General features: G+C 34.6%; 1 non-coding gene across 1 annotated transcript; it reads right to left on the reverse strand.

The window, feature by feature from the left end:
* Window positions 1–6,147: 6,147 nt before the first annotated feature.
* On the reverse strand, window positions 6,148–6,220 carry TRNAS-CGA (transfer RNA serine (anticodon CGA)). The gene has a single exon. It is a non-coding gene; the product is annotated as a tRNA-Ser (tRNA).
* Window positions 6,221–10,726: the final 4,506 nt, after the last annotated feature.

Raw genomic sequence — 10,726 nt, forward strand, 5'->3', positions numbered from 1 at the left:
TTATGCATTTAAATTACTATACTTACCGATTTATTAACGAAGTTTTTTAATGAAATATAAAGCTAAAAAATTCAATTCAGACTTACCGTTGTGATGAAATCACTGTGACTGTTTTTCCATCTCGGAACAGAATCTTCTACTTTTCCATCAAAAATTATAAAAATACACATGTTAACTTACCGATATCGCTTGGCAACGAGAGTGCGAAGCAACAGTTCACGAGACCGATTTAAAAAAAAAATTCGTGTAAAAATAAAAAACGAAGTTTAAAACTTTGTACTTACATTTTCAAGCTCACTGCGGAAAAAAGAAAAAACATAAAATTTTATTCATCTTAAAAAAACAAGAGTAAATAGTTTTAGGTAGTACAGTAAGATCCAACTGAACACCTTCTCTTGAAATTTTTTGCCAAAATTTATATGTTATTTCGTTAAAAATCCGTTAAATCTGTAACCAAATACTAAAAAAATGTTCAAGATTTGCTTTTCGTCGTTTATAGAACCGACATACATTCCATTTGAAACATTTGGCCTAACTTAAATGAAGAATAACCGCCATTATCTATCCCCCCCCCTCCACCAGCAACTTCTATCTGGACTCCTACCGCCATGTATACGCCAATTATTGAACTTCTCTAAGCATCCACTGATTTCTTTTAGAAGAAAAATTAATAGGAGTATAAGGTTTCTACTGGTTGCATGAATTTTAATTAAACGGTGTTTTATCAATGAAACTAACTAAAGAAGTCTAAAATATAATACTAACTTTCGATTTAACAGTTAAAGGTAATTTTAAAAATCAAAATGCATCGAAAACTGTGAACTGCCCGCTTTTGCTTTTCCTTTTTCACTATCTTTTCAAACTTGAATTCTCCAGAAGAATACAATTGCTATAAAAAGTCATCTATCCTTACAAATGACACATTTCGTTTAGATTTCAAATTCCTATTTTTTTCTTTCAAGTACTGTGGAAATTTTGCACGTAACATAAATTACATAAAAGCTAAAGTAAATAATCGGACGTGGATACCACATATTCCTTATTAAATTATGCACATTTTTTGCTGCACTTCGTTTAAATTTATTTCCTTGAACTATTCTAATTTAAATAACCAATCCGTTGAGAAAATTCAAAATAACGTCAAGAATTGCAAATTTTCATATAACATACCCCGGTCAATTTTTTTTTTTTTTTTTTTTTTTTTTTTTTTTGTCCTGGAGTCAAAATTTTTTAAATTTTATTTTCTCATAAAGTGTATAAAACTTTCCTAAATAAAGGTATAGGAAACAGGAGACCACATAAAAAATTAAATTTTGTTATTTGTGAAAAATTTATTTTTTATTTATTTTTTAGCCCAAAGGGGCAATTTGCACAGAAGGGCTATTAATTTCGTTTTGGCATTTTGTGTCGATTCACTATAAACGACGAATCACTTTTTTAATTGTTGCCACCAAATATTATAGCACTGTATTATATTTAAAGAATTAAATAATGAAGAATCTGCATAAAAGTCTGCATGTTTTTCGCACTGTCATAAAACAACGGTACATAGAGCCATCGAATTTTGAATGACGTAATTCTGCTGAGAATATGGGTATCTGGAAGCCCAAATTTGAAATTTGGAATTTGTTTTATTATCGGTTTCATATTTTGTAAACCATTTATGAGTTTTTGATTAAGAAACTCAGCAATTACAAAGCAAGCAGTGGCAACACTGTACGGGGAGGGGATTTATCTCCAGCGTGCGAGACCGTGTATTAGAAATTCTATAGTCATGCTCATTTTAAAATTATTTTGAGATATTGCTGTTGAATTGAATTTGTATGGTTTAAGTGCGAAGAACATGATATTTAATAAATAAAAGTAACACACAAAACGTTAAAAAAAAACGCCCCTTTGGGCGTATTTGAAAAATCTGAAAGCTTTCAGATTTTTTTTATTTTTTAAATTTCACACTATTAAAACATGAATATTTTCGTCATTTAAAACGGTTCTGAAATTAGAAGTCTATGACTGCGACCTACCATTGCAAAATAAGGCCTGGGTATACATATATATATATATATATATATATATAATTCTGGCACTGCTAGTTGCAATAAAAAGGGGAGGTGCACAACTAAATGTTATAGCATCACTTATACAAAATTTAAACTTTCTACGCTAATCGTTTTTGCGTTATGCTAGACATATACGTGTACTAACGTACAGATGTCGTGAAAAATCCATTTTAAATCAATTTTACGATCAGTTTTGGGAAAAAGAGCCCTTTGTTCTGTCCGTACTTACGTCACCCCAAAAATAATCAAAAAGGATTTGGCAACAGTCAAAATGGATACCCGAAAGTTTTCGAAAAATGAATACTTCCTTTACTACGCACAAGAAAGTGAAAAGGAAATTCATATTTAAATTTCATAAGATTTTAAAAAGTTATAAATCAAAATTTGTTAGTGTTATTCAGGGATTCATAATTTTCCACAAGAAATTTCGAGTCAAAACTTTTCTCTTCTAAATTTCTCTCTGTCGAAACTCCTGTCTTTTATTTATTTATTTATTTATTTATTTATTTTTTATTTTGATACATGCATTTCCTTTTTAATTTGTCTCCCTCCGTTATCTAACTTTGATTTAATCATTATTTCTTGATTGTTTTATTAATTTCGAAGCATACTGCACAACTTTAATGATATATATCATCTTAATATGATTTATACGGGCGCATTTTTATAGCACACTTTTTGCAGCTCTTTTTGTGGTAAGAGGGTGTGAAAGTTTTAGAACTTGTTCAACGTCTACGATGAGTATTCTGTTCTCACGTTTGTTCCGACATCTGAAAAAAAATCTTACGATTTGCGAGTTTGACCATGCCATCAATAGGTGTATTGAGGAGACACCGAAAAGATTCTCTGTAGGCGATCAAAAAAACTAGTCTTTCGTTGGAATAAATGCAGTCAATTATTATATTGAGAAAACTGCTCTGTAATAATAAGGAGAACTGACGAAATAAAAAAAAACTATATCTAAATTCCTAGAATTTTGGAAACATTCTTCATATATATGCCTCGCGTTTCTTCCGAACAGCAAAATGCACGGAAAAACATGCAAGAATAAACCTCCCATTTCAAAACTATGTCTTTTCAGGAAGCAGAATATTTATAAATCTTACTCATCCGGTCAAGAAGGCTTAAAATGAACTAGAAGCCATTTTATCTGAGCACGAAAACTACTGCTCAAAAACGTTTTTCATACTCGTGGACAATACCTTGTTTTCATGATTTAATAGTCCAAAACGGCGTTAGAAGCAAAGGACGTTAGTGTAGAAACGGTATTTTGAGTCATTTCACTTTCTGCGTTGATTCATTTTTCAAACTGTTGCCACCAAATATTATCGTCATGTATTATATTTAGAGAAACTAAATAATGAAAAATCTGCATGAATGTATGAATGTTTCTCGCATTGTGAAAAAACAACGGTACCTAGAACCATCCAATTATGATTAACGTAGTCCTGCAACCAAACATGGGCACTTGGAAGCCCGAATTTTGAGGTTGGAATTTGTTTTGTTTACCTATTTCAAATTTTGTAAAACTTTAATGATTAACAAATTCGACGATTTCAAAGACAGCAATGGCAACACTGTAAGGGAAGGGAAAAAAAAAGAGAAAAAACCACTTTTATCTACAGCGCCAGCGCGCGAGACTGTGTATTGGAATTTTTTTTTTTTTAAGATATGCTCTTTTTAAATATTTTGTGATATTGCCGTTGAACTGAATTTTATGGTTCGAGTACATAGAACATGATATTTAATAAATAAAGGTAACACACAAAACGTTAAAAAAACGCCCCCTTTAAACGTAATTTAAAATCTGAAATCTTTCAGATTTTATTTTATTTTATTTATTTATTTTTTTAATAATTAAATAACAAATCGAAGCTTTTACTATCTGGAGCCCCGGATTTCACTGAAAATGTTTCACTCAAAAAATTAGAAGCTACAGAGCCGGCTCCGAAAGATTTAAGCCCATAGTGTTGTCTTCAAAATCAGATATAACCGGTTTTGGGGGGGGGGGATCTGGAAAAAAAGTCATTCTTCACGATTACTTAAAAAATAAATAAATAAATAAAAAAGAAAATATTCAGTCGAATTTCTTCTCGCCAACTCTCGTAATTATATGTCTTTTAGAAGCTGGCATTTCCATATCCTCTCACGTGTTAAGTGCTGCCACCGAGACATAAATCTTAAGATAAAAAAACAAGGTCAACTCTTAATTTTGGATGAATGTAATAAACTTGCAATGTAAAATGTGTGGTGTTCGTTCACCGGCTTATCAGTATCCCTTAATTTTAGAGGGCCTCTCATCAGTATTCTCTAGCTGTCCCTTTCATATAGCATTCACGAAAAAAAAAAAAAAAAAAAACCTTGAAAAATACTTCTTCTCCAGGTGACAGATTTCTCAACTGATGAATGTCAGAACGTGTGTAGGTTTCCAAGTGCTTTGGAAAATCCCTCAAGTCTTTGAAGATGCTGTTAAGTAGGCCAAAGTAATTAGTGAAGATACACTTTCTTTAAGACATAAATGCATTTCCCACTTTAAAGAAGGTTACCACAACTGTTAAGGATAAGGTCTGAAAAAGAAAGGAGATACTTTCTATTGATTCTTTGGCACTGGGCGTAAACTCCTATCAGTTTTATACAGAACAGTTACCGCCATTATCTGAAGCTTTACCACCGTCCGTCTAGACACCTACCGCCATCTATTGGCAAAATACTGAACTAACAAATTTCTTACGCTTCAGCTTTGCAGGAAAAATTATCTGCGGAATATAGATGGATTCTTCCTACGAAAAATTATTTTCGTTGACATTTTCAAATCATTTCTCTTTCATTTACGAAATCAAATATTTCCTTTTCCTTTTTTTTTTAAATTCCTACTATTAGCTCACACTCTCCCTATATCATGTTCAAATTTTCAATCATTAATAAAATATACATTTTATTCATCCACTCGAGTCCAAATACATTTTTTTAAACTTGCAGTGGATGACGCATGTTAGTACAGTAGTTTCACATATTAAATGTGAAATTCATATATTTCACATATTAAATTAATGATGTTTTATATACTTGTCTACAATTAAAGAATTGACTTTAAAAATTTTCTTTTTATTACTTCCCTTTTGATGAATTTATTCCTTATATGACTTACGAAAACAATATAGGCACTTCATTTACATAAATTTACTCATTAATTACATGCAACGATTTAGGTAAAGTAATTTTCGAATGTTTGCGATAATTTTTAACAAGACAATCAAGATAAAGCATCAAGTCATACATCTAAAAGTACCACTGCATTTCTTGAACAATTGAAGACTGATACAGGTATTGCATACATACCTTTTCAACGTACCTCTGCGAAATTCCCCGAAATTTCATCTATGGACTACTGTTTCTTCTGTCTCTTAAAAGGAGTTCTTTCTAAGAGCAAACCGACCACGATTGATGAATTCTGGAAAGTAGTGGAAGAGGAATGGAAATTAATAACTCTGAAATATTTTTAATAAACACAGAGCAGGAAAAATGCACATTATCTTTCCTAAATTTAAGTAACAACTTCTATAAAAATTGATTTCACTCTTAGCAGAGGCATTAAGACCACGGAACACAGTAGTCGAACTGGATAAGGAGTTGGAAGTTTTAGTGTTTTACACCTTGTCTAACTACTTCTATCAGCAGACGTGCAGTAAAACTGCTGAGCACTGGTAGCTCGACCCGAATTCAGATCCCAGCGAACGGACTGGCTATGGGGGAGGTTTTGTGATTTTTCCATGTGTGAAATGAATGCGAGTGAGTTTCATAAAACATCCCTTTCTGTAGGCAGATAACCCTCATGCGCTAAACTATTATTTAGTTAACCCAATCAAATGTAATCCCCATCTCTAACATACAATAAGCGTCGTTTAATGTAATCACATTTACCAATGACTATTTTGATAAAATTAACCGGTTGATAACACGAGACGATAAGAAAAATATCCTTCAAGACATCAATGAAATATAAGTAATATTCGTAGGTTTCCCTCACCTTAGCTTGTAGAGACATCAGTATTATTTTTTGAAAGCAGGAGACATGAACAACAAGCAATGCCCTCGCCGGGACTTGAACCACGGACCTCTCGAATTCGCATCGAGCGTGCTGACCACTACACCACGAAGGCATGCTAAGAGGGCGGGAGAAACACTTTATATGTTCCCCCTTCTAAAGGGCGACTGCGGTTTTATGGGACCCAGTCGCCAAATCCCTGGTGGTGAAGAATCATCGTTCACCACCTTTTAGTTCGGGCGCCACTGTAGACACATTAGGTATTTTTGATGGTGAGAGACGTGAACAATGCGCAATGCCCTCGCCGGGACTCGAACCACGGACCTCTTGAATACTCGTCGAGCGTGCTGACCATTACACCACGAAGGCACGCTAAGAAGGCGGGAGAAATACCTTATAAGCTTTCATAGGAAATTTACCAATTTCATCATTTTCTGTTGTTGTTGTTGCTAATGCTCACTTGTCTGACCTATAGTCAGGCCGAGTCCACGAAATTCCTCATGGCAAGGAGCGCAAATTTAGGGCTGTCGTTGGCAACATCCTTGAGAACATTACAGGTTACGATTTAGCTCAATTCCGCCCCCAATTTTGATGAAGAGCACCCCGAGGGGGGGACAGGTCCGAGGGTCTTCCACCCTTCTTCCCCTATCACCAACCTCTCGAGAGGACATTCGGCTCGCCGCATATTTAGAGTGCCCCATGCCGCGCGGACACTAGACACTTACAAACATTCATGCCTTCTCCAGGATTCCAGCTCGGAAGTCAGCGATGTTAACCACTCTACCGGTTGGGCGGCTCATTTTCTTCTTCATAAAGTTTATCACAATGACTTCATGAAGAAGTTTGTCGGTTTCTGAGAACGAGTGACATATATCTTTTTATGTCACTGATTTGCAACATGACTTTTGTTTTTTTTTTTTTCAGATATTTTGGCGTGGAAGATATTTTGCAAATATGTTAGGGCAAAAAATTAAGGTCGTCTAGATTTTCGCTTCGTTATTCACTAATTTTAATTATTCCACTTTATCTTCCTAAAACTCGGAAAACGGGATCCCTTGCACACTGCCTTAAACTAAAATCAAGTCGTTTAAATATATCATTCCTTAATTGGCGACATGTCTCTGCCATTTAGCAGTTTCTGTAATCTATTTCGGCCTTATCTGGCAATTTTACTCCAGTTTAAAAAAAAAATTTCTTTAATATTGTAATAACATTAACCGAATTGTTAATCACAATAAGCTATGTATTTTCCATGTTTTCGTATGTAAATGGCCCGGACGTCATCGATTCGGTAATGTTATCCGAATGATAGCATCGCATTATAACGCATTTTCTCCCTCTTTTCTGCATGCCTTCGTGATGTAACGGTAGCACAATCGGAGCGTGTTCGAGAGCTCTAGGTTCGAGTCCAGGCTAGGAGCACACCCATTTTTCCCGTCTCCAGCATCAAAAATCCTAAATGCCTTTATCGCGCGCTGCATTACACGGGGAAATGCAATAATTTTAATTATAATTCTTCTAACATTACCTATCTAAATACAAAATTCGTAACATTATTTTCAAAGTTTTAAAATAACTAAATGTTTGTTTTTATATCGGAACGATGCGGATGTGTATCTATAAAGGATAATTCTCTAAGAATGATATGATTTTTAAAAGGAAATGGAAATCATATTTAAAATGTTATCAACTGTCACTAATTTTGTGATTAATATGTTTTGACAATTTACACGCCTTCAAGATCGTTTGGTTATAAAACAAAACTTCTGGGAAAGCACTGTCTTCTCAGATTTGTGCTTGAATGAGCAGGAATGTCGTTTGAGTGCGAAAACATTAACACAAAAAAAAAAATGTTGTTTTACATGCGAAAACAATCAACAATAAACCCACGTGAAACCCTTGCATTCACGAGAGTTGAATGTAGTATGGTGTAGTTTATAGCAGTGGTCTGGAACTATTTCTTTTTTTTTTTTTTTTTATTTGTTCTTTTTCCAAAATGAAGAAGGAGACGCATTTACTGGTGTACGACATTGATTGATGATAACAAATTTTTTGTGACCAAACTTAGGGGACACTGATTTGGGAGACATGAGTTCCCAGAATGTTCCCACATGACTCACTGAGAATGCCACTATCGTCGAACTGGGCGAAAAACAAAATAAACTGAAAGGTTTTTAGATTCAAACGGTCAGCATATTTCACAAGTGCACATCTGTGTAGTCACCGAAGGAGTGGCTTCTAGGATGGACCAATGAGCATCCAGTAATATTTCTGTCATGTCACATGACCTTTCAGATTTAAGCAAGATGGCTGAAAGTATTCTGTCACGCAGTTTTCTGTAAAAAATAATTAAAGCATCGTCGATTGCTTCTGAAACTTTTCATTGCGAAGTTAGATCAAATATAGTCAATTATGAAGATTTCGCTACCTGGTTGAAATAAATACTAACACATGTTGAATACTTCGCAAAAACATCGATGTGAAATATTACTTAATAAGTGGTAAATAAGATAAAGAAAGAAATATGTAATAAACATTTGAGCGCAAATGCAGTCTTTACATAAAACTATGCGTATGAGAAAAATATTTACACCAATTATATATGTAAATGAAAGTCAGCACTTTTATTGCAGTCTATATGAAAAAGATGTTCTATAATAATAACCAATGCAGAATTTTATTCAAAGTGAAATTTATTAATTTGCATTCGTATACATTTAGTGTGTTAAATTTCACATTTAATAACTGCTCACTCTTAAGTGCACTGTCTACACAAGAAATAATCATCAAGCAGAGTGAATTTATCTTATTCACAACGAGTGTATTCAATTTATTCACATATAACTTTTAATTTTAACAATGAATAACATATCTTACACTTTAAAATCAAAAGAATGCAAGCACTGAAATAAGGAAACACTAGATTCATTGAGACACTTTCAGTCATTCTCATCTCAATTAAAAAAAATATACACTTGAATTCTCTTAATCCACATAATATGCCATGAACATCAATCCAAATATTAATGCGTGATAAAAATCTTGAAAGTGAAATGTCAGCGATTAATTAAACTCAGAAAATGAAAGCACTACAAGGTTTCTACTATTACGTCATATATTTATAACTGTGAAACAAATGCAAATTAAAACGTAAACAACATACGTTCACATGCACGGAGATTTATCGTCACAAGAGCAATAGCAGCTCGTTGGTCCATTTTCGAAACCCTTCCCTCAGTGGCTGCGCTGATGTGCACTTGTGAAATATGATAATGGTCACCCAAAAGGGTTTGCTAAGGTTATTTAGGCTCTCGTTGAGCTTGCAGTCTACCAGTCTACACTCTATTTCACTTAGTTTCCTGCCAGCTCTTATAGTTGTTATTATCTGGCTTTGCGTTATAGCGCTGCCGACACTTTTTTTAACCCTCCGGAAGAGTTACTGAGCCAGCTTGGGGGGAAATTTAATTGGGTAGTCTTTGATAGCTATTTAACGTTTGACTTGAATTTGACTGTTCTGTTTAGTTGCCTTACCACGAGCTGTAGCTAATATTGCTAGCACAAGAAAGTGTGTTTATGTTCTAAAGTCTGTTTAACTAAAAAGGTAATTTAAACCTTCTCCAGACTTTGCAGTTACTTCAGACATTGAGGTAACTGTTGGGGGTCACTGGACTATTTACCAGTTTCAGATAAATTAAAACCCCACAGTATATATAATTAACAGAGATTACCAAAATCCAATTCAGCAGAATTAAGTCAAATTAACAAAAAAGCTTGAATATGTAATGTGTCCAAATTATAATCACACTACGCAAATCATAATCACACTTGTCCAAATTATAATCACATGTGCGTGTTAATAAAATCTGTGCATAAAAATTTGAAAAAAAAAGTTAAAGTAATCTATAATTAAAATAAATTGCCTTGATGCCTAGGCAGCAGCTTTTGAGCTCTTTTCATTATTTGTCCTTCTTTATTACAGAATATTACATATAGAATATGTAATCCTTACATGCATGTATCGCCCCGGAGGGTCGACGTAGAGAACTCTGCGAAGCTACTGGCTATGATCTGTACCTAGGCAGTCTCGGCCATGGGGTTATACAACCTATACAACCTAGTGGTTCTGGAGGGCACGGAAAGGTCACTTATTGACCGGCCCCGTGGGTCTGGCACGTTCTAGAACTGAGGGCTCTAGTAGCCTGGGGTGGCGTCCCGGGTACGCTGGGTAATGTCCGTTTCCGACAGACAGCCCGAACGACTGGCAGATAGCAAATCAACGACCGGTGTTGAAAAATAGCAAATCAACGGTAGTCAGCTACTGTAGCAAATCAACAGTGGTCAGCAACCGGTAGCAAAGCAACGGTAGTCAGCGACCGGTAGCAAATCAACGGTGGTCAGCGACCGGTAGCAAGTCAACGGTAGGCAACGACCGGTAGCAAATCAACAGTGGTCAACGACCAGTAGCAAATCAACGGTGGTCAGCGACCAGTAGAAAATCGCAGTAGTCAAATGCCGGTAGTAAATCAACGGTAGTCAACAACCGGTGTTCATATTTAGTTAGTTACATACATGTAGAATAAATATAAACTGACGCATTAGTAAAGTTCTCAAAGCATAATTA

The sequence above is a fragment of the Stegodyphus dumicola genome, chromosome 8 (assembly GCF_044657685.1).
Source record: "Stegodyphus dumicola isolate Sdum_Otavi_A_Nest chromosome 8, ASM4465768v1".
NCBI lineage: Eukaryota > Metazoa > Arthropoda > Arachnida > Araneae > Eresidae > Stegodyphus > Stegodyphus dumicola.